Below are 25929 nucleotides of genomic sequence, written 5' to 3'. Positions count from 1 at the left end.
GCTCACGAAAGCTTATGCTCAAATAAATTTGTTAGTCTCTAAGGTGCCACAAGTATTCCTTTTCTTTTGACATAGACTGTTTTCTAGCAAGTCCAACTGTAAAAATTTGCAGACTGGTAGGCAAAACAATGGATTTTTTAGAATCTGAGAAAGTACAAGTTGTAAACATTGTGCAATAAAAATGCCTTCTTTTCCTGTTTCGCATTGGCTGTCTGTCAATTTGTTCCCTTCCCACACTTGCGTTGCACTTGATGTATGCTTTCTTAAGCCAGCGATTCTGTGACATTTGGGTTCTGGTTTGGAAATTTACTCACTCCCTTTCACAGTGGCAGAACAAATGAAGAAAAATGTAGTACAGGACTAACAAGAAAACAAGCCTGCTAAATACAGTCACCCAAAATGATATCTAAACATTTATTAGAGCTTCATCACTACAGGGCAAATGATAAATCCATCTTCTGACAAAAAGTATTAGGGAAGCAAAAATTAAAGGGGTATTTTCTTGGTGCATATATTTAAATGGAATATTTTTTTCAAAGTTTCAGGTTTGTGGATCATATTTGTTTCCTTGTAAATCAAAACCTTTAATCAAACTAACCTCCCAGATAGCATATTATAAGCTGTACAACTGACGGCAAATATTTCAATATAGACTTTCCCTTTTGTTCTTTTCCCAGTGGGAAAAGAGGATAAAACTTGCCCCTGACTACCGCCATGTTATTTTACCAGGAATAGTGAGACAAAAGACTATATTAACAACACTGACTTACCAGGCACATTACTTTCCAAATATCTCCGTAGGCTGTATTCTCTTGGGAACAAATCGTGTCCCTGCCTCCTTGGATGTGGAAGTCCCCAGGAACCAGAACTGCACCAGGGAAATAAGATTTGGGGGGGTTGTATAGGGTATACCTATGCCATGCTCTGCTCTCATGAGGCTCCCAACCCTTCAGCACACAGGTGGGGTGCAGGGAAAAAGCCGGATGATCTGCTGTTCCATAGATCCTCTTGTGTTCTACTCTGTGATGGAGCATTTCAGGGTACGGAGGTTACCTTCAGCTATTAGCAGTGGCTCCTCAGGCTGCAGAGGAAACCCCTGTACCTATGTGTGCAGGTGCCCAGTGCTCAGCTCAGCCCCTGGGTCTGGGTGCAACCATGAGGATTTGGCATTTTATGCAGGTTTGGGTACAAAGTGAAGAAACCAAAGCTGTCCCCTTACATTACTAATTCAAACTTGCTTAGTTTTCAACCACATATTTGAACAATGCAATTGTATGGAGACCATTATGAACTAGAACTCTGGGTCTTGGGGGAAGAGGGAAGGAGTTGTTGCTGTGTTATATAAGTGTGAAAATTAAAATGTATTTGAGACAGGATCAGCAGGACTGGAGTTCTGTTTGTTTCACTGATTCCAGGGCTTGATTTGGTGGGGAGGGAGGGAGAGAATGTAGTGGCACTTAACAAAACTCTTCCCAAATACCACATTAAGTGACATTTATAATATCATCACTGGTGATCTGAGTTAACATCCCAGGGAGTTGAATGAGGCAGTCCACACCTCTCAGACGTATAGTTTAATGATTTCTACTGACTCCGTAAAACTCATTGCATTGGTTACACTTTCTTTGTGTTTTGAAGATTGTCTTTGCAACCAGAGGGCTAGAGACCTTTTTGAAAAAATGAAAGCTGAGATTCTGAAGAATGAGGTGACCGCTAAAAAAAAAAGGGCCACGTTACTAAACTGGTGCAAACCAGTCCAATTTAATCCCTGACTGAGACTATGAAAGATTTGATCAATTATAAAGAGAAAGATTCCCCACTTCAAATTGCCAGCCCTGCAACTCATTCTGGACTCTAAGAGCCAATCATTCCCAGTAATAAAGTTTGTGCAGGCCAAATTAAGCTCTCAGTCATATCTATGAAATCCCCTTGTCTCCAAATAATAGACTTATGCAGTGCCATCAAAGGCTAATGAGGTTTCACAAGTGGAACTTAGGGTATAGTTTGGAGATGACATGGTTACATAGGTGTGGCTGAGGACATCATTTATAAACTGAGCACATCTGAAAAGGAGGTAGAGAGACATAGACACCAGGGTATCCAACCTCCTATTATATTTATGCAGTCCTTGATGAGGGTAGAATTGCATTTTAAAAATGTAATGGAAAATAATTCTTTATAAATCATATGTTAAATTATTGACCTTATTAGCATGGGGTAGTCCACATTTCTGTGAGTCTGATACTAATTAGAACAGAAACATCAAGCACCACAACCTGCCTGGCTGATTCAGCCACCCCTTGGTTGGGCCAATCCTATATTCCTTGCACGTGCAAGCCTCCCATTTAAGTCCTTTAATGTTTTCAATTCAGTGTAGGCTGTGTAAGGAATGCAGGTCGCAACGTGGACCATTGTAAGGCCACTACTTCCTCCCTTGAGGAAGAAGGGGGAGGAGGGGGAGAATCACATTTCCCACAACATTTTCATGACAAGCAAAATCAGCAGCTTTACGTTACAAAACAGACTTAAACAACCTAACACTGAATTATTCATACTGATTTTGAAATACAAACTTTATAACCCTGAATTAATTGTCCTGGGTGGTGAGTATATCTAGTCCCATTGTAAATAATTTGCCAGTTGGAATACAAACACATCTGCACAAGGGAAATATTAGCACAAACAGTGTCTTAGGCTTAATAACATTGTTACCTTCTCCTTAACTACTTTGGACCAAATTCTGCCCTTAAAGTAAGAGTGACTGGATTTACACTGCTGTAATTAAGAGCAGAGTTTAACCCTCTGTTCTTTTTTTGCTTGGGACTTAATTGACTCTACCAGCTCATAGGCTTGATAAGGCTATCATCTGCTCTTCTAATCAAAGTCTCCTGGTGGCCCTGGCCAGTTTTCTTCCACAGATGATAATTCTTTTCAAAGGTTTAAAAAAGGGGTAACTGCCTATTCAAGCTCTGTTGCTACCAAGATCACCACAACAAATCCATGCCAAAGTGCCACTTCATAAGACATGTTCCCATAACCACCTCAAAGTCATGAGGTATGACAAGTTTTAGCTTGCAGAATGTAAAGTAAAGAAAGATTAACATAGTTAGGCCTTTCTGAACTAAAACTCAAACCTTATGCTGTTCTAGTGCAATAATTGAAAATAACTTCTTCCCAGTGTAGATTTCTCTGGAGTAAGTTCTTTAGCAGGTTCATGGTGCTATAAGGTTTCCACACTAATGTGTACACCTGTAGTACAGTTGATCACAAATACACAATTTAGTCCAATCGACTTCCGTAGTTTAGATAATTTTACTTCCAAGTAATCCTGGTGGCGCACAGTGAGCCATTATCTGCAAATGAACCAAAATTGTTCTTCAGAAGAAAAACAGAGGAACATTGTTTCTGGATTAAAATAATTTCACATACCGTTTCTTTTATTAGGTTTTTAAGAAGTAAATAAAAACAGAAATTCTGTCAATGGAAGTTAATATACACCCACATTTAGCTAATGGGCTGAATCCTCAGCTGTGCTGAGGTCATGTTTGATGCAGCTGATGCGGACAGGTGGGAGTGGAAAGTGACTAAATTATCTCTAGGTTCCTCTGATCCTGGGGCTGCTAGGGGCTGAAAATGTTTTAAAGCTGTTTTAAGCTTCTCCTGACGTCAGCAAACCTATAAGGACTAATCACCACAGCACTGTTCACTCAAGTCCCATGCCCACTGTGGAGGGGAGGCAATGGGTGGCATAGAGCCAGCTATGCTGGTTTTATTCCACTAAAGGATTCCTCTACATGAGGGGAATCTTCAGCTGTCCCTTCAGTGGAGCTTTCTGGCTGATTCGTGTGGCCAGAACAGGAGCCAAGAATCTGGCCCTAAATCTCATATATCTATCCTAGGGTAGAATGTAATTCAGCACTGGTATATTGTTTGACATTCAGCTCTCTGTGGCAAATTCTATGTTGAGAAACGCACCCTGACTATATGTCACAGATCCACAGTCCCAAACGATTGGTCTTCAGGGAAAAACTGCTGGTCTGAGAAATATTTTGCAAGAAGAACAGGCTTGAATGTTCTCAATACAATGCTTATTAATCCAAACAAATGAAAAACCATTGGTGAAATGTTCTGCACACCTTTACGCTATGAATGCAGGTCCATTGCCTGTTTGCCTGCACTGGCATTCTCCTTTTCCTCCTAATATGGCCGTAAAGATCACCAAATGGATAATTTTGTAATGCATGCTGTGCTTTTTTAAAACTCATGAATGGACATTTACCTGGGTCTAAGATGTGGATTGGCTAGAAGCATGTGACCTTAACTTTAGGCTTAACATCTAAACACACTGATTAAACACCCACACATACTCCTCCTTTGCAATGCACCGCTCTGTGGAAGGAAGGTATTTGAGCCCCGATCCTCAAAGTATTTAGGCACCTAAATCTTATTGACTTCAGAATAGCTTTGAGGCTCTGGGTCTTGGCTTCTATCTCTTGACCACATGTGCAAGGTTTTAGGAGCACTGAAAAGATTGGGAGGTTTACTTCACTCTGGTTAAGGGTTAAAAAGTTTAGGGATGGGGCATTCAAAAACACCGAGCTCCCACCAAATTCAATGGGAGCAGAGTTAGGTCAATGCAGAGAGCTTTGCAAAATCCCATCCTACATTTCCCTCTGAGCTTTGGTTTGAGGCCTCCTTTTCTAAATGCTGAGGTTTTATTCTGCCCTACCTGTTCACCCATCCACAGGATTTAGCCATTTTGTACCCATTTATTTATGTGTCCTAATGAAACCGGCATACTGGGAACAAATGTACTGCTGTATTCCAAACATTGCCAGAATGAAAGATGCACATGAGCTTTCTCATATGCATAGTCAATAGGGAGCTGTCAGGGAGCAAATGATTTTACACATCTTTCAACTCACGCAGTGATCCAAATGTAAATTCCTTTACTCAGACACCTCATATATGTAAGACAAAACAAAAAGGCCATAGTGTCCATTAATCCAAGCAGGGGTTATATTCATTCAGAGGTGAATGTTTTCTTCTTTCCCATATGTAAAATGACTCATTTTTCAGAAATGAAGTCTATCTTACTTCTGAGGTGAGGGGAGCTACATATGTAACTATCTCATCATTTTTAATGTATTTATCTCATGCCATCCCTGTAAGGTAGGGAAGTACAATTATTCCTATTTAAAGAAATGGGCAACTGAGATGCACAGAGACAAAGTGACTTGCCCAAAGTCACATAGGAAGCCTGTAGCAGAGTCGAGAGTAGGTCCCAGTGGCACGTTTACCACTGGATCATCCAGCTGATTCAGTACCAATTGCTAATATAAGCAATGGGAATCTGGGATGCTCAGCACCTCCCAGAGGCACTCAGCACTTTGCAGACTCAAACCGTATAAGATATAGCATGGAATTTGCTCTGACAAAATGGGAGCGGGGTATGGAAGCATGTTCTAGCATGTGGCACTCTTCTCAGTGATGTGTAAGGCATGGAACTGTCTTTTTTTCTGTTGTAACATGCCGTGTCCCAGGTGGCTAACACAGTCAAGAAGCCAGCACGAGAAATGGCTTTCACTTCATCCAGAGGCAGGACATGTACTGTAAGATGCTTCAATCTCTACTTAAATAAAGTAGGCAAAACGTATTGGTAAAATAAATACGTTTTATTGACTATTGCACTTTTTATGGGAAGTACCACATTTATGAGGCAATAAAAGCACTTCTGGCATAAAAATGGCGGGCATCTGAAAGCTATGCAGGGGTAACCACATATATGATGTCAATATATTTCTGTCTTTGTGTACACCTCTTGAAGGTATTTCTAATGTGCTTACGATTGTGGTACCCAAACACTGCATATGTGATAATATTATCAGGTTATACATAATGGCCTACATTTTGAAAAGTGACTAATGATTTTGGATGTGCAGCTTGCGACTGAGCCCCTGCCCTCTAAAAAACAAGCTCTTTGAGGTTCTCAAAAGTGGGGCACTTAAAAATCAGTAATCATGAAAATTTAAGCCAGTACTCTGAAGTTTAAAACTAAGATTTTTATTTCTCATATCATGCAAGTAACTATCCTAATGTAAAAAGAAAAGGAGGACTTGTGGCACCTTAGACACTAACAAATTTATTTGAGCATGAGCTTTCGTGAGCTACAGCTCACTTCATCGGATGCATTCAGTGGAAAATACAGTGGGGAGATTTATATACACAGAAAACATGAAACAATGGGTGTTACCATACACACTGTAACGAGAGTGATCACTTAAGGTGAGCTATTACCAGCAGAAGAGTGGGGGGGGGGAAAACCTTTTGTAATGATAATCAAGGTGGGCCATTTCCAGCAGTTGACAAGAACATCTGACGAACAGTGAGGGTGGGGAGAGGGGGAATAAACATGGGGAAATAGTTTTACTTTGTGTAATGACCCATCCACTCCCAGTCTTTATTCAAGCCTAAGTTAATTGTATCCAGTTTGCAAATTAATTCCAATTCAGCGTTCTCTTGTTGGAGTCTGTTTTGGAAGTTTTTTTGTTGAAGAATTGCAACTTTTAGGTCTGTAATCAAGTGACCAAAGAGATTGAAGTGTTCTGCGACTGGTTTTTCAATGTTATAATTCTTGACGTCTGATTTGTGTCAACTGCATTTGCTCCAACCCCTCAGACAGAGACAAACACCTACAAGATCTCTATCAAGCATTCTTACAACTACAATACCCACCTGCTGAAGTGAAGAAACAGATTGACAGAGCCAGAAGAGTACCCAGAAGTCACCTGCTACAGAACAGGCCCAACAAAGAAAATAACAGAACACCACTAGCCATCACCTTCAGCCCCCAACTAAAACCTCTCCAGCGCATCATCAAGGATCTACAACCTATCCTGAAGGACGACCCATCACTCTCACAGATCTTGGGAGACAGGCCAGTCCTTACAGACAGCCCCCCAAAATGAAGCAAATACTCACCAGCAACCACACACCACACAACAGAACCACTAACCCAGGAACCTATCCTTGCAATAAAGCCCGTTGCCAACTGTGTCCACATATCTATTCAGGGGACACCATCATAGGGCCTAATCACATCAGCCACGCTATCAGAGGCTTGTTCACCTGCACATCTACCAATGTGATATATGCCGTCATGTGACAGCCATGCCCTTCTGCCATGTACATTGGTCAAACTGGACAGTCTCTATGTAAAAGAATAAATGGACACAAATCAGACGTCAAGAATTATAACATTCAAAAACCAGGGGGAGAACACTTCAATCTCTCTGGTCACTCGATTACAGACCTAAAAGTTGCAATTCTTCAACAAAAAAACTTCCAAAACAGACTCCAACAAGAGATTTCTGAATTGGAATTAATTTGCAAACTGGATACAATTAACTTAGGCTTGAATAAAGACTGGGAGTGGATGGGTCATTACACAAAGTAAAACTATTTCCCCATGTTTGGTTTTTCCCCCCTACTGTTCCTCACACGTTCTTGTCAACTGCTGGAAATGGCCCACCTTGATTATCACTGCAAAAGGTTTCTCCCCCCGCTCCCCCGCTCTCCTGCTGGTAATAGCTCACCTTAAGTGATCACTCTCGTTACAGTGTGTATGGTAACACCCATTGTTTCATGTTCTCTGTGTATGTAAATCTCCCCACTGTATTTTCCACTGAATGCATCCGATGAAGTGAGCTGTAGCTCACGAAAGCTTATGCTCAAATAAATTTGTTAGTGTCTAAGGTGCCACAAGTACTCCTGTTCTTTTTGAGAATACAGACTAACACGGCTGCTACTCTGAAACCTATCCTAATGTATATTTTGCTGGTAAAGGAATGGCTAGGAAGCCCAAGCTGGATCTGACATCCAGCATGGGATACATGGTGGGCAGAGAAATGTAAACACCAAGCCATATACAGATACAGGTATGGGTTAAACACATTTTTCACCAGAACCCTGTCCAAAACCAGATCTGCCAAAACAAACAGAAGCATGTGGTACAAGTTATGCTGTCCCTAAAGAGGCGAAAGATATACCTACTTCTCTGAGTTGTGCACAAAAGGCAGAATCAAGCCCTAAGAATACTTCATAGTGCTGCATATTTAAATTGTAAGTTATAATTATAAGCTTGATCGCAACATTATGAAAGAGCACTATGACCAAGTTATTCTCAATATAAAAATTTAAATCCTTTCTCTCTCCATTTTTTGGTGTATAAACAAAGCAATTGCTTAAAACAAGATACTCATAATTAAAGCTTTTTATATCCTGCACACATGAGTTATATATGGTCTTCCTCATATCTGGATGAATATGGCATCACAAAGGAAGCCATCAAACGCATCTATAATCATAATGTAATATTTTATTTTTGCCGTTGCTGACCGCTGTAACCACTGTGCATCAAAATCTGGGGCTAAAAGCATAAAAAAGATAGACACAATAAAAGCATAAACCATGAAGCAGTCTTGTTTTCCTTCTATATTCAAGTGGCAACACTATCACCCAGAAGGGGGAGCTATCAGCCTGCATGCTGCAGAGCATGGCAGACAGTCTGGTATCTTGTTTCTTGCTTGAAAATAGTCAGACAGGAAAATATCTACCCAAACCATGCTATTTGGTGCTGGAGTACGCTGGACCTCATCTACTTGAAAAGATGCACAGATATAGTCATCACACTTCATAATTTAATAAACTGCTAAAAAAATTACACACATTTTCATTTTAGCGACTTAGGTCCCACAACTAAACTCACAATACTACAAAAACATTTGAATTTTTCGCTAATATGTCATGAGCACTGCACCCATTGCAAATTAATGAGTCTCTGAATAGCTCCGTGGATTTGTCATTTGAATTTATGCTAATGCAGTGAGGTCTCCTGATGATGTTGATAGTCCGCAGCAGCTGCTCGAAGTACAGAATAAACAGGCATATTCCTCTACTTTTTCTTCCTCTTTCCTTGGATTTTTCTGGCCTGTCACTTGGGCTGCAGTCCTGCAGCTGGTTATTGATAGGACTGCTAATTATCTTTGACTTTACACTACAGGCATGACCCCCAACACTGAGCAGAAGTAATGGATCAGTGTTGAGAGAATTATGTACATCACACAGTGACAACCTCAGACCAGGAGGTCAGAAGGAGTTCATTGAGAACCAATGGTATTTACAAAGAATGTTGGCATGGTAACAGATAGCATATTTTTTCCAAATAAATTATAATGAGTGTCATTTATATCAATAAGACGGTCTGAGGCTGTGACTGTACTCACATAAATTATATATTACAACTACAGTAAATGGCATTTGTTTTTTTTCTGTATGCAGAGACAGTGAGATTCTGTCATTTACCCTCCCCACCCAGAAGAGAGGAGTTTTCAACAGCCTGTGTATCATAATGGCTGTAGGATCCTGGCCAAGGGCTAGCAGGGCCCTAGAGTGCAACCTTTCCATCCTCAGTTCAAGCAGTGCCTTCAGGTAATGAAGAGCAGTGTCAAAACTGAGTATCTATGTGGTACAGTCAGGGAAATAAAGAAGAAATTGGGAGGGAAGCAGGTAATAAAAGTTTCAAAATATTTGATTTATCGGTGAGCTGTTATTGTCTATTTGGAGTTAGAATATTCCAAACCAAGCTACAGTCTACACCATCTTTAGCTGTAAGCAGGACAATTAAATGCCACTAATATACCCAGGAAACAATTATTTGAACTGCTTAATCATTTTCAAATGACTCAGAAAAATTAAACACAGAGCTGAAATGAGCAATACAGAATCAGAAGGCGCAGCTTGTTGAAAATTTCTCCATTTACACAGTCCTCTGTTTTTCATGGGCCAGAAAGGTATAGTAGTTTAATTGTGAAATGTCCGAGAGCAGTGACACTATGCAGTATGGCATGACCTTTTATTTGCACTAGGTTCTTTTATGGAGAATGATTTCAGAGTAGCAGCCGTGTTAGTCTGTATTCGCAAAAAGAAAAGGAGTGCTTGTGGCACCTTAGAGACTCACCAATTAAATAAATAATTAAATTAAATAAATCAAATAAATTGGTTAGTCTCTAAGGTGCCACAAGTCCTCCTTTTCTTTATGGAGAATGAAGCTGTGTTGCATGAGGGAACTTGACTGAATTACCAGATAAATGCCTAAATTAGACAGACAGACGCCTCCCATGGTCTCAAATACTATTAGGAAAGGTTTAAAAAAATTGACCAGTTAATCTCAGACATTACAGAGAAGCTCTTGAACTGAACAATGCAATATATAAAAGGAAAAAGATAGCAGACTGACTCCACAGTCTTGAAGCTTCTCAGAGCAGAACTCTCAAGAGAGCCACTATATATATATATATATTCTAGCACCATTCTAAGGGTTAAAGGGCCACTTTAGAGGAACAGTCTTCGCTAAGAAGCAGCAAATAGCTACTTTACTATGGCACTGCAGTTTTCCCATCGAGGAGGATAAAGACATTTCACTGTTCTTGAAAAAACTTTGAAATGTAAACTTGTTCGATTGATGGCTCCTTCTGGTCCTGGCAGCCTTTTTGATAGCTGGTGCTCTTTCTGGAATACTTGTTAAAAATGTCTCTGTAGCAAAGATGTTGTTTTTTATGTGATTTTTTTTTTTAAAGTCAGGATATGTGAGAGTGGAGATAGGCTCTTGTCTCGCATGCTGCAGACTGACAGGTGAACACCTACTCCTGCTGCCCTCATGCATTGTAATACTTTACAAGATTAGTCTATCTGAAAGCTGTTTTCGTAGTCTAAATCTTCAATCCTCTTTGAATCTAGCCACTCCTATGGTGACTCCTGCTTAGAAACACTAGCATTGGCATTGCTCTGTAGGCTGTGCATGTCAAGGTCAGAGGCAGCCATAGGCACCTGCTTCAAATAATGCAACAGCTAACCACAGCTGTTAACCCCTCCTAAAATGAAGGCTGGCTAAAATGAATAGGGAATGGGAGTGAACTCAGACCCAAATCTAAAAAGTTAATGCATGAGGTCCTCCCCTCAGCCAGCACTGAGAGGCGCCTAACTTATGACCTTTAGAAGCAAATAACCCCATGATTCCGGTTCAGTGACTGCAGTTCTATTTAGGGTAGTACAGCTATGAAAATGACTGCACTTGCATATGGTAGCTTCCTTCTCAGAAGGCTCTTAGTTTTGGAAGCATTTTATCTGGCTCATGTAAATGGTCTCCCAAGGGTTCTGACATAGAGTAGTTTCTCATCTCTTTTATTGCCCCGTCGGTCCCCCTTTCAGTTCCCTCAGTGTAATATAATTGCTACTGATCCCAGCAGTTGAAAACTCCCCCTATAATAAAGGATGTCACTTCCATGGGAGATTTTTTATCAGAATCACATCTCAATGCCAGTCATTGTCCACAGATTTGGGGGTGGGGGGACTGATTCTGCTCCCACTGAAGACAGTGGAAAATTTTGTCTAGAGATGGAACAAGTGATATTGTATACTGTGATACTGAATCACAGGTCAGTTATAATCCAAAACAGTCAGTTTGTCACAATCAATCCTCTTTTCGTTGCACTTGACATAGGTATTAAGCAGCAACTGATCTTTATTAAAGAGTCTTCTTCTGTGCTGTAGTGGAGAATATCATAAAATGTTTACCCTAGCAAATTGTAAGAAATATGATTTTCTTTCCCGTAAGTTTTGTGGACCTAATGTCTTCTCCCCTCCCCCACTTCCCAAATACACTTCTTATCTCTTCAAACAGTCTTCAGGAAACTTTGTAAATCAGCTGCCAGAAAGTGAATAATTAACATGCCATAAAAGTATATAAAATGATGGCAGAGGAAGTCCCTGGTGTGCTACACATGGCACACAGAGTATTTATAAGGCAATGTAGCTAATCCTGAAAATGTACTGTGCTGACCACAACTCCAGGTAAACTATACAATGCTCTGTAATCTCTTCAAGGCTCTGAGGAGATCAGATTATGCCAGGTGGTAATAGACTTGGTAGAACCCAGTAAGCTTTTTGTATTAACATCGGCATTGCAGTTGTGAAGGGACAGAAAAATACCTAGCACTTATATGGTTCTTATTTTCAAGGTGTTTTAAAACATTCAACACCCCTCACAACACCCCTGTGCAGTATGTGGATATTACCTTCTTACTAGAGCATGGTTTAAAATTCAAAATTTTCAATGAAATTTGTCAACAGATGTGTCCCTATTTTTCACTAGCTCTACATCTTACACCTTTGGAAAATGAGGTAGAGAGATTAAGGTGGGTGAAACTGAGCACTCAGAACTTGAGGTTCTTAAGATCAGGACCACTTTGGAAACTTAGACAGATCCTGATCCTAGCTCTACAGACTTCAATCGCAGATTTACACCCACTGAGAATCTGGCCTTTAGGATTTCCCTATGGCTACAAAAGGAGCCAGTGTCAATGCTGAGATTAGAACTCGGAGTGCTTGGTTTCCAATTCTGTTTTCAGACCTGTACCAAAGCTTTGTTAAACAAGGCTTGAAAGTGATCTAGAATCAGAGGTTTCAGAGTAGCAGTCGTGTTAGTCTGTATTAGCAAAAAGAAAAGGAGTACTTGTGGCACCTTAGAGACTAATAAATTTATTTGAGCATATGCTTTCGTGAACTACAGCTCACTTCATCGGATGCATCCGAAAGCGTATGCTCAAATAAATTTGTTAGTCTCTAAGGTGCCATAAGTACTCCTTTAGAATCAGAGGCTGTATCCAGGGTCTACAAATATTGTTAACAAAAATGGCAATTATGCTGCTCCAAGAAAGTGTTAACAAAATCATTGTCACAGCCCTGGGTATAGGTTTGCATAGTTAATGATTTCGAATAAACTGTTGTAATTTTAATGTCATGCCAAAATCTTAATAAACCACCGAGACAGAACTAATCTGCTGGACAAAGTGAAGGACAACATTAACCAGCTGAATTAAGGCTATAGGCTGGAAGGCCGAGTTGGAAGAATTTACTTAGGGTCTGACTCTGCAATTCTGATTCACAGTGAGACAATTACTTATGTGAACAGTTGCATTCCTTTGCAAACGTTTAAGTTACCAAAGTGTATTCCTTTGGGGGGGCCAAGAGATGAGATATATCAGGCATGGAGAAATGTCTCAAGATTAGGAAGTATGAGTCTCTCTCTCTCTCTCTCTCTCTTTCTCTCTCTCTCTTTAGCTAAATGTCTAAGGACCTATGCACAATGGGTGCTGGCAAGCTGAGCTGGCTAACTATTGGGGGAAATATACACTGTAGTCTCCAATGATGGCGGAGAGCTCCAAAAGGCATTGTTTACCATACCTCCTGGGGCTCCCAAAGAGGCATTTTTAGAGGCACAATATGGCTACTCATGCAGTGAAAGGAGGAGAACCAAAGTCTTCCTTGAAGACTCCACTTATGAAAATTCATCAATTTCAACAGAGTTACACTGGGGATGAATTTGTGCCTGAGTCTTTAGCTGCAGTGGAATCCTCGCCTAAGACCTACTCAAGTAGATGTGGGCCTGACTCAAAATTGCAGCTCTGCACACCCTGAAGCTCTGCACCTCAGGAACATCCCTGCTCTAAATTAAACATTTTATTCAAAGCTATTTATTTGCTTTTCTATATGCAGCATGTCCAGATGCCATGTGTATGTTTGAAGGCAATTTCTTGCCTTTTTAACTCCATATGTGGAATAAACATTTATTAACATATCGAATTAAATGGAATCTTAACTCAAAGGGAAAAAAATAGCTGGCTCAGAAGCACTTGTCTGAAACATAATTTTTGATCCAGTGAGCACGTGCACCTTGCAGAATTCAATAGCTGCAGCAGACAGCAGAACCAAATGCAGGCTTTTCCTCCACTTAGTTCTATGGTGCTGACATTATCCAGAGTTCTAATGATTCAGTGGCTATCCCTGTAGATTTGTCCCTTCCTCCACAAAAAAGAAAAATCATTCTGTCGTATAATCTCCATGTTTTGGGCAGAGGTTCAGCAACCTGGCTGTCTAGTGCACTTACAAGCCCCTAACCAACCACTACCACCACCAGCAATCTGGTAGTAGTAATCTCTGAGTCTTTGTAACTGTTCATGGCGGTGGAGTCACCACATTTACCTTATTCCGTTTAATCACATTTATATCAACGGTAACCAGCTGTGAAGCAATAGGCAACACACTGTGTACATGCTATGTACTAGTTGCAGTATGGACAATGAATATATGTACAGGGGAGCAGGGGAAGGATCAAGTCTACCTTTTATCTACAAGAGCCACACATTTCATGCTCTTTTTTCCATAGCCATGCTCACAGGTTGCAGAGATTTTGCATGGCTCAGAGAGACTCGTGGTCAAACTGAAAAGAAAAATATGTCACACCATACTTCTTAGTAAGTTCTCTTTTTTCTCTTTTAACTAGCCAACATGAAAATCTCTTTTCCTGGCTCTTTTAGAGTACTAACAAGTGTTCTGTGGTTTCTAAAATATTCTTTCTTTCTTTCTTTCTTTCTTTCTTTCTTTCTTTGCTTCAGGGTTAACACCCTGGTAGGTATGGAAAAGCTTTGTTCACTTCATCATGAAACACCTTTGTATACCATCTAGCTGAATTCGGCCAGCAAAGAGGAGCAGGTATGTCATTTGCCAAATGTTTCTTTCCTTGTTCCTAACATCATATGATATTGTATATTTGTATGTGCTTATGGAGGTTTCTTTTACCAATCACCAACATTATTCTCTGGTCTATTCTGTTCCAACACATTTCTGACCTGTTATAATTTCCTCACCTGGAGTATAGTTTTAGCCAGTGTTCATGCTGGGTATCACAGAAATTTACATGCTAGTCGGAAAATTATTTTCAGATTTACACAATCATTGTGCTAAGGGATGGTGATACAGCACAATTAAGGATTTTAATGTTCTCAGTTACACCCATGGTAGAACTACTAATCAAAGTTTAAACATAAAAGCCAAACCAATATACTGTTATAGGAGTTCTGAAGATTTATTGCAGCTTTGCCCCCGACCCCGACTCTATCTGTGCAGCACCTTAAGCTGGAAAACTGAAAATGAAATTAAATGATACTCCAGAAGAGTGAAAATGAAATCTACACATGCTATACATATTACATATAATATTTATAAATAAGGCTGAAAAAATACACAAGCACATCTCAAACATATGCTTAGTCAGGCACATGTTCTTATTAAGTAGTTATATATGTGGGCTATTTTCAGAAACTAAAAATACAGCTTCTCTTTTAAAGCTGGCCACTTCCTTTTTGATTATCTTCCCATTTTGAACATAAAACAGGTGCATCAGTGATATATGACATGTGCAGAGCAAAAGAAGTTCTGCCTTTAATACCAAGCATTTCATGTAGTTTGCCTTATCTCAGCCATCAGCACTGACTCAAAGCTATTGAGTGTCATAGCAGTGCTTCTAAGCCAAGTTAGACAAGAGCTGGCTAGGGCTGCAGCTTTGGGAGGACCTGTAAAAGGAGGTAATAGCTGTCTCTGGGAGATGCCAATTATAATATGTTCTTCGGATTTCTCGTTTATAAAAAATTGGGTTTCACTCTGTTCATTTTAAGAAAGGTGATTGGACTGATTAAGATTCTCAGATGTAAACTGACAGTTTATTTGACATCTTTGGCAACAGTAAGAAAACAGAATCCACCTCATAAGGAAAAGCTGTATGTATATATATTTTGCAAAGTTATAAGCAACTGAAATTAGGGTTTTATAATGGAAAGCATCAGGCAGCCTCAACTAGAGGTGGTGCTACCTGTTCCATCACCATTCCATATTTGCCAAATATGTAATCTTAGGTAGCAAGGTAATATAAGGGGATACAATCCAAAAAGAACATGTCTGCCCCCTGGAAATATATATCAAATGTCAATATAACCATGCTTTACATTATATCAGAAAACGCATAAATGTTGGAGATGTAAAAACAAATGATCTTTCAAATCATAGTATATATTGCCAGCATGAGAAACTTAGCCAGTTTCAAAAAGCAGCAGGAAGGAACTGCCGTGGAGTGAACTTTCTGATAAAGATACTAGGCCCCAGGCCTCTGTTATCCTAAAACATAATGGACTTTTGATAAGACACTGGGCTCCAGAGGCACCAACCATGGCAGAATAGTTTCTGATAAAGTTGAAAGGTCAGAACTGACCAGAGCCTGTCTTATCCAAACTAGGAAGAAATTGTTGATGACAGCAGTCAAGGTCTAAAGGTGAACAACTGGGTTACATCTGAGAGAGAGAGAGAGAGAGAGAGAGAAATTATGAATAAAAACAGTTGATCAGAGAAAGCGTAGCTGAAATTCCCAAATGTGTAAGGATGAACTCCATAACCTGAAGGATTGGGAACTTCTGGGAAAACTAAAACTACAAGGAGTTGTTCTTGGGCTCTTGAAAAATGATGATGATGTGTGCCTTGTATGTTGAATCTTCAAGGATCTTTTATGGAGGTGACGTAAGTAGGGTGTAACGCTAAATACAGGATAAGTGGCCTTCCTGTAAGCTGAAGGACACCTGGAAAGATGGAGCAGTTGAGGAACCATCTTCACTGGTTACTGAAGAAGCCTTTCTGTTAGCCATACCAAGACCTGTGGTCCTTTTCACTTTCTTTCAGTCAATAGAGGGAGAAGCCCACTTTTGTTACTCGAAAACCTATAGTGAACACTGTTCCCTCTAAGCTGTGCATGTGTGCGCGTGCACACAGATCCTAAACCCCGTGCACACGGCGAAACACTGAGTGCACAAAAATTTGCACAGAAGCACAATTTGCACAGAAGAAATTTTTTGAGCACACGGCCTGTCAAATATTTGCACAGAAGAAATTTTTTGCACACACAGCTTGTCAAAAATTAGAGGGAACATTGATAGTGATCATAACCTCTTGAACTAAGCTGAATATTCCACCTACTGCCTGACATCTTTACCCAATGTAGACTGTCAACAGAAGTGGAGAATTCATGCAGAGCTGAAGAATTCACATCTAACACTGCTTTTAACTTGAAAGTATCAAGAAATCTTTACGTGTGTATGTATTGTTATCCAGATGATAACAATAAGAGGAATTTGATTTTTTTGTTTGTATTAATGGGGAAAATAATTTGTTTGGTATTGACATATAATTACAGTAATGTTTTAACTGTATTATTTCAATGTCTAACTTTAGAGTTAATTTTAGGATGGTCAGTGACAGTCCTAAATCTTAATTAGCATAAGCTGGATTGACCTTAAAAGGATCTGTATTAATTACACATTTTGACAAAAAGTTTCTTTCCAGAATAGTAGGACAGAGACTCACTGTCATGGGTCCTTTTTTGCTGTGTAGACATACCCTATGGCACCCTTCTGTATGTGTACCTGTCAGGCACCACTCCTTGGGGTTGATGGACTCCTCCATCCAACTGCCCTTGGTCCCGAAACTGGTACTGAACCTCTCAAGCCTCCCCAGTTGCTTATGCATGCTCCACAAGAGATTTACCTCACTGTGGGTGCTCTGGTTTATAGTTCAACTCTTTGGGGACCACATGGCAGGTAAAGTGAGGAACACATGTTTTGCACAGGAGGTTCTAAGACCATGATAACTTTCACTCTCAAAGTTCTTCAGGCAAAAGAACAAAATCCAATATGCTCTCTCTTCTGAGTCTATGGCCACCCCTTTTGTGGTTAGGCCCCTCCTTCCTTCTTCCTCCTGCAATCCTTTTGTTGTTGGTCAGTGGTTAGCTGGTGAGATAGAGACTTGAGCAGATCTGTACCGTAAGTAAAGTTTCTGGTCCCTCTGTCATGTGACTCACTGACCAGCTTCGGAGTCCCAGTTGGGTGGCTGAAGTTCCAGCTCTGCCTGAAGACAAACTGGGAGAACCAGATTCCTTTGGCTTGCCCACTCTCTTTAGCAAACCCATTTTTCTGGCAACCACCACTGATGACCCTTGTGTTAATGGCTTTAGGGAGGTGTCTGGCATTACCATAAGGTGCCTTGGTGTGTTTGTGACATCTGTAGACACACTCTAAAGGCAAGTCACCTTCTTCAAAATGGTGATTACAATGTCAAGAGAAGGCCACAATTTGATACGGACTTTTACAAACATATAACACTCCATCACAGTATGTACAGGATCTAGCTGGTTCATTATAGTATTCTATACTAGGTGTTTTTCAAAATAGTTTGCTTCTAGAAGTTGTTTTAAAGGGATCTAAGCATTCACATTACATACCTGTTAACAGCAATCCCCTTTTTTTTGTCAGTATAAATATTTCCATTACATTTAGCAAACTGGATGAACTGTCTAATGACTGATTTGAGCCCTATGATATTCCCATAATTTTTGTTTGAGCTGGACTTTCAAAAAATTTCTTCACCGATCAACTCACTCCCTTTTCAGCACATCAACAGATTTATTATTTTTCTAAAGCAAAAAGGAAAAAAAATATTAGACAGGCAGAGTTAGAAAAAGTTCAGCTGTTTAGAGTTTTCAGGGAAAATTTAATCTGATAATTATAATGATATTCTAAAAACATCCACATTAGAAAAAAAATAGTCATGTAAATGGCTCAACCAAACTGGACTCATTTAGGACTAAACTAGATCTCCGTATTTGTTGTGCCCCCATTCTGGATTCTAGAAGCAGAATAAAGTGACTGGGTTTAGAAGGGGTTCCTGGAAAGTCATGATGCTGAGTGAAATGGAGGATGCAAGACCCTGGTGTCTCAGTGTTACTAACTCATCATTTTATAGAGAGTCTCACAATTTTGGGGGTTTTCCTTGAAGCCCCAGCTCCTGACGTCAAGTGATAACGGGAGCATCTCAGCTTTCATTTTTTTTTTAAATGTACATTTCTAAACATCACAGTTGTGGAGAAAAGCTTGAAAATATGAATCCTAAGTGATCAAACACTAGAAGGCAAATGAAAAGGACAAAAACGTTTTGTAAAAAATCATTATTTTTGAACACTAGGAATTGGTGATACAACCTCCTCAAAAACAAGAAAGAGAGAAACCCAACAGAAGTGAGAGATACCTGCCTTCATCTAGAGGAGAGACAGATGCAACAAACAACAGTCAGTTACAAAATAGCTCTATCAAATTTAAAGGCCCAGTCCCCAGAAAAGCATGTGGTGCAAAAACAGTTTCTGTGATAGGGCAACCTTGGCTGGGGAGAGCTAATAGAAGATAGGCTAAGGAAGATCCGTCTTCTTTGCATTGCATAGCTTTACTACATCCTAGAGCAGCTTAGGTTAGCTAAGAATAATACTTTGTAGAGATACAGATTTAAGTATGTCTTTCACTTTGTTTCACATAGCATTAGATTATGGTGGTTCAGGCTTCAATATGTTTATACATTCCCTACCCATTGTAACATTAGTTCCTCTTTACAGAGTTTAACTGTTGTAGGCATTCTCTCTCAGGACGTAACTCTCTTTTTTCCCTCTGTGCACAACTGTCTTCAAATACACCCTTTCATGTCAGCAGTGGAGTTAAAGTGTCCATGTTTCACTTTAGAACACAGAATCATTACATGCCCTTGTCCAACTGAGAGGCCCCATTTCCATTAGTATATGAGCCCTGAGCAGTATCAGCCTAGCCCTCATTTTGCGTTTATTTTAAGTTTAACCATTTAAATGGTGGAGCCCTTTAGTACTGTGGCTGTTTTTCTAGCTATTACTTTTTTATCTGGCTTTTTCCCTCCTGGCTTTGATTTTTACATGTGGAATGTTATTGATCAGGTAATGCCCTGTGGATATGCTGCAGTCTTTATTCAGGATAACAGTGTGGTAAGCTATAAAACAGATAAACAGCTATATGTGCCTTGTTTCCTTTGCTGGAAAAAAGAAGAATCTATTGAGACATCACCACATCTGGGGAAAACTTTTTTTTTAATATTTTGGTTGTTGTTATTCATTTCAAATGCACAGCTATCAAATTTGACATCTACATCTTAAAAAAATGCAAAACGATGCCTTGTTGGCAATAAATGAGTCTAGCAGAGAAGAAGAAAGTGAACCTGCCTTAAGGTTCTTTTGTTATCATGCTCTTATGTGAAGAAAGGGCCTCTGAGGATATTAAAACTTGACTCTATTTCTGTTAGTCACTTGAAAGATAGAATTCTTGTTAAACTTGCCTCGCTTTGTTGTCTGTTTAATTCTGCTGCCTTAAACAGAAATTTTTCTGTTTAAAAAATCCTCAGGACACAAGATAAAACAAATGCCATGCTCTAGTGACTGGCATATACCAACTAGAGGCATATTCACATGAGAAAACTGCTTGACAAATATTTCATGTATCTGAGATATTTTCCAGCTGAGTTGCCTTCCTATTCTGTTCCCACCACATTCTCTGCATTGCACTGTGGAAAAGCAGAGACATTTAACTTCTGCACTGGACTGAGAACTTCAGACTTTGAAAATCAGGTCATTTTTAAAGTGCTTCCCCCCTCCCTTCCCCCGCCGCAGCTGGCAGTCAGTAATGGAAACAAACTTCATTTCACTTGTTCTCTGTATACATCTGTGTAAAAAGGAGCAAACTCAAGAGAGGTTTGCTGTGTGTCTCAAGATTACAATAGCTAAAGACTCCCATGGTCTATCACAATGTGCATTGTTATTGCTGATAAATTATACAGAACAAACAATAATAGCTTCTTTACCACTAACTTTGGCTTACAACAAACATAACCATTTGGAAGCAGCGCTGGAAGGAAGAAAGGAAAATATTTAGAAAAAAACTTGGATTCAAAATTGATAGTGAAATGGACATATTTTTATTGAAGCCACATTGATTCAAACCATTGATGCAATTAGCCAGCTGAAATCTGAATAAATATATTTGTAAAGGTGGTTGTGTGGTTCCATTGATAAGTCAAAATAGTGTATGATATTGGCAACTTTGTCTTCGTAGAAAGCAAATGGAAGAAGCTGTATCTTTTAGGAACACTAAAAAAGACTAATTGTAATAATTAATAACTTAGCATTTGTACAGTACTTTTAATCTTCAAAGCCTTCAGAAACATTAACAAATTAAGCCAGAAATGTTAAAGAAAAATCAGGTTGAGATGGAGGTGATGAAATTGCAGCAAACCTTAGTCTGGAAGTTGAAATCCTGAGCTTCAGGTTGATCCTTCATTGGAACCTCTCATTGTGATCTTACTTAGTCACGGCTTTGCCCCACTGGAAATTGTAGCATCAGAATCACTCAAACCTATCATTCTATAACATTCAAACCACTCAGTAGATCTTGACAAAGCACAATGTGCAACCTCACTTATATATGAGAAGAGAAACAAGAGAATTTGAAGAAGTAATGATCAATAATGCAAGCAAAAGGCATGAGCTTTGCTCCTCATAGTTAGTGGGATCACAAAGAGAATTGGCAGTATATTTACATTAAATATATTTACATTTTTTACATATTTACATTTACTCTAACCTCATTTGGCTATATTGAACAAATGGAAAATCACTGTTATCTCTTATAGAACCATAGAATACAATGTTTATATCTTATGCTGGGGCATTAAACTGACCCTGTGGGTGTATGCAGAACATCCTGACAAATGTGTTGACTTTGCTATTCCATTAAAATCAAAAGGACTGCTTTGAAAAACGGGGATGAACTCATATTCAGGGGTGTAATTTTACACAAGTTGGCATAGAAGGGAGACAAAAACTGTCCCCCAAACAATAAGCTCCATGATGCTAATTAGGACGGCACAAAGTTATGGGATCATGTTCTTTTGATACTCTATAAGTGTCCCCTGGAAAGCATGGCATACAAGAGGTTAATTTCTTTGGTTCTATTTTTATTATGCTTGGGAATTCATACAGAAGCACAATTCCATAAGAAATACATTGTTAGTTATCATTAATGGTTGCTTGTTGTAAAGTGTAATATTTTTACTTTTTACAATTAAGTTCATCAGAATCCTAGACAGTCCTTTCCTCTGTTAGGATCTTGGCCAATAAATGACTCAATAGGGTACATACAGTGTTTGAAGCAATATAATAGCATTACCCTTGGAAACTCTGTAGAGCTGGACTAATAACCACAAAAGCAAAGGGACACTTCTTCACAAGGACATCTTTCATTGGTGCAGACGGTCAACGAGAGGGCAACACAGAAAGTTGCAGGCTAGATATATAGTCCAAACGGCATAGATATTTGGCGGGACAGGATCATATACAGAAAGCTGACTTCAAGAAAATGTGGCTACAAAAACAAAGATCCACTGTTACGAAAGGAATATGAATGCGTTAGATAATAGATTATTAACTGGGTTCACTTGCGGGGGGGGGGAGGGGAGAACAATAGGAACAGATGGACATTGCTGCCAATTTGGCCTTTTCTCTTTTACAGTTTTGTTTTCATAGAATCATAGCCTTTAAGGTCAGAAGGGACCATTTATGATCATCTAGTCTGACCTCCTGCACAACGCAGGCCACAGAATCTCACCCACACACTCCAGTAACAAACCCCTAACCTATGTCTGAGCTACTGAAGTCCTCAAATCGTGGTTTAAAGACTTCAAGGTACAGAGAATCCTCCAGCAAGTGACCCGTGCCCCACGCTGCAGAGGAAGGTGAAAAAACCCCCAGGGCCTCTGCCAGTCTGCCCTGGAGGAAAATTCCTTCCTGACCCCAAATATAGTGATCAGGTAAACCCTGAGCATGTGGGCAAGACTCACCAGACAGACACCCAGAAAAGAATTCTCTGTAGTAACTCAGATCCCACCCCATCTAATGTCTCATCACAGACCATTGGGCATATTTACCACTAATAGTCAAAGATCAATTAATTGCCAAAATTAGGCTATCCCATTATACCATCCCCTCCACAAACTTATCAGGCTTAGTCTTGAAGCCAGATATGTCTTTTGCCCTCACTGCTCCCTTTGGAAGGCTATTCCAGAACTTCACTCCTCTGATGATTAGAATGCTTTGTCTAATTTTAAATCTAAACTTCCTGATGGCCAGTTTATATCCATTTGTTCTTGTGTCCACATTGGTACTGAGCTTAAATAATTCCTCTCCCTCCCTGGTATTTATCCCTCTGATATATTTATAGAGAGCAATCATATCTCCCCTCAGCCTTCTTTTGGTTAGGGTAAACAAGCCAAGCTCTTTGAGTCTCCTTTGAATCATCACCTCCTTTTTGATGATGGTGGCTCTGGCAGTATCTCCCAGAGGAAGAGAGTCTCCTCCTCTTTGGCTGGCTAGTTTGGTGAGAGCTCCTTACTCTGTTTCAATTGAATTTAACCTCTTGACATATTCCCAGTATACTCCTACACCTACTTCATATATGTAATATTTTTGGAAGTCATCAGATGGTGCTATTACAGTTAGTCTTAGAAGTTTTGGTTAACAGACTGTTTAGACCTTGGAGGAATAGTGTTTGTTAGTTGTGATGCAGTTATTTTTAGAAGGGTATTAGTACCACCAGTAAAAAATTCTGTCTGCCTGATCTTACTTTTTAGGTGTCAATAGAATATACCATGCAACAGAACAAATCTATTGTATAAGGCAAAAACATTGCAGCACAGAAATACGTGCTTCAGAATAGACATTCCCACAGCATGTCCTCATACAGCAAATAATGCACATGTACATCTACTTTCAGCATTATCATACAGATATTATATAATAAGGTATTATACAGGTAGATCTATATTATAATCTGAAGGTAGATGTACATGTGCATTATTTGCTGTACGAGGACATTCTGTGGCAATGTCTATTCTGAAGCATGTATTTCTGTGCTGCAATGTTTTTGCCTCATGCAATAAGTTTGTTTTGATGTAGCAAATACACACATACACACACACACATACATATATAGTGGGATACTTTATAACATAAACGTGTGTCAAGCATACCTCTCTAAATATTCCCTGATAGCCACAGATTACTTTCTGTAAAGTAGTACTCTCAGTAAACTTCAATGTAGACATATACCCATGTAATATATACATTCCCTGTTATATCTTCTTAGAATTATTGGCAACATATATGCAATTTAAAAGTAAGAGTGATGCCATCAGAACAGTAAGAAACAGTTACTCCTTTAAAAATTGTGAAGATTATCTTTGAAATGTCTTTTCAAAAACCCTTCATTTCTATTATTAGCACCCTAAGATCTTGAGGAAAAGGGGATAATTTTCTAAATGTATAAAGCAATATAAAAAGGTATTGTTTATAGAAGTTTTACACTAAACTAGATCTTCTATTGTTAAGCAAAGCTTATTTTACATGCTAGAAACTCTACATGCTTTTATGGCACTTTTACATATTCATTGTCCAATTTTATTAAAGTTCGTAATAATTTAGTTATTATCAGGAATGGATTTCTGAATAATATTTTCTTTCCATTAAGTTTCTTTCCCAGGATTTTTTGACAGTTAAATCCTCACATCATTAATGTTACTTCTCATCAGAAGCTGAACTGAATATTCATGTATAGATCAAATCACTGTTATTTTGGCCTGTTACTATTTTTTTCATCTAGATTGTTAACCCATCATATTTTATGGCACTTTTACAGCAGTCGGTACATTTATAGAATGCTCATTAGTCCATTTCATTATTTGGACTAACATTTTATGATGAACATTTTAAAATAAACCCATTTGTACAATCTCACGTTTTAATATGAATTTTTCCCCCATTTCTTTTTCTGTGGTGATTCCTAATAGCCTGAGAAGACTTCTTTCCCATCCTATTTAAACTCATCTGTCTTTTTCATTTTCTAGCCAGAGAATGATTTTTACACTGTAAATGCAGAAATCTCCTCTTGCGGCTGGTGCCAGATCTAAAAGATCCCAAGGGAAGAAATAATGTGATTAAAGCACAGGCTATCTCGATTTTGTTCCTGGTTTGAATTTCTATGCTGTTCATTATGGTAGCATCAGTGCACCTCACAAATAGTTATGAATTAAGTCTGACAACACACATATGTGTGGTAAGGAAGTATTATCTTCCATTTTACAGATGGGAAAACTGAGGAACAGAGAAGTTAATTGACTTGCCAAAGGACACGCAAGATTGTTTATGGCCAAGACAAGGCTATAACTGAAGGTATGTCTACACTGGAAGTAAAGATGTGTTCATAGCATGGGGAGGCATACCTATGCTAGCAGAGGCTAGCCACCTGAGTACAAGCCCACAGGTCTATGTATTCTGATTGCTAGCCTGTGCCACATCTACACTACTGTTTTTACTCATACTAGTTAGATTAAAGCTAGCATGGGTATGTCTACCTGTGCTCTAATCACACCTTTACTTGCAGTGTAGATGTAACCACAGACTGCCTGACTTCCAGTGCTGAACCTTAGCCACAAAATCATCCTTTTTCCTTCTATATGCAGTCTTGGTTCTCCCACAGAATTCCTGTATAACTTTGGGATAGCCCCAGAGGATCCAATCCAGTTCCTTTTGACTTCAGTAGGAATTGTATCATGCCCTTAATTATTTGTATTACAGTAGCACCTAGAGGTCCTGGTGTGTTGGAGGCTACACAGATAGTTATAGGCAGTCCCTGCCCTCAAAAAACTTATGATTTAAATAGATGAGACAGAAAAAGGAAGCTGAATTATCCCAGTTATAAGGATGGGTAATTGAGGCAGATTAAATGACTTGCCCAAGGTCACACAGGAAGTCTCTGGCAGAGCTGACACTCAAACCTAGATGTCCTGAGTCACAGTCCAGTGTCTCAAGACCATTTTTATTCTCTTTTTACAAAAAATAATAAAAAATACAAACAAAACTGAGCTGCTTAATCTCTCTGGCTCATTTTTCTCTTCTGTAAAATGAGAATTATAATACTTACCTATCGTGCCTTTCAGGGGTGTTACACAGGCAAATTAACTGATGTTTGTAAGGTGTATTCATATCACTGATGCAAAGGCCTTGAATAACTGCAAGGTATAATTATAGAGATGCCT

Source organism: Eretmochelys imbricata, chromosome 5 (genome assembly GCF_965152235.1).
Source record: "Eretmochelys imbricata isolate rEreImb1 chromosome 5, rEreImb1.hap1, whole genome shotgun sequence".
Classification (NCBI taxonomy): Eukaryota; Metazoa; Chordata; order Testudines; family Cheloniidae; genus Eretmochelys; species Eretmochelys imbricata.
The sequence above is the reverse complement of the archived record's forward strand: the minus strand, read 5'-3'. Positions refer to the sequence as shown.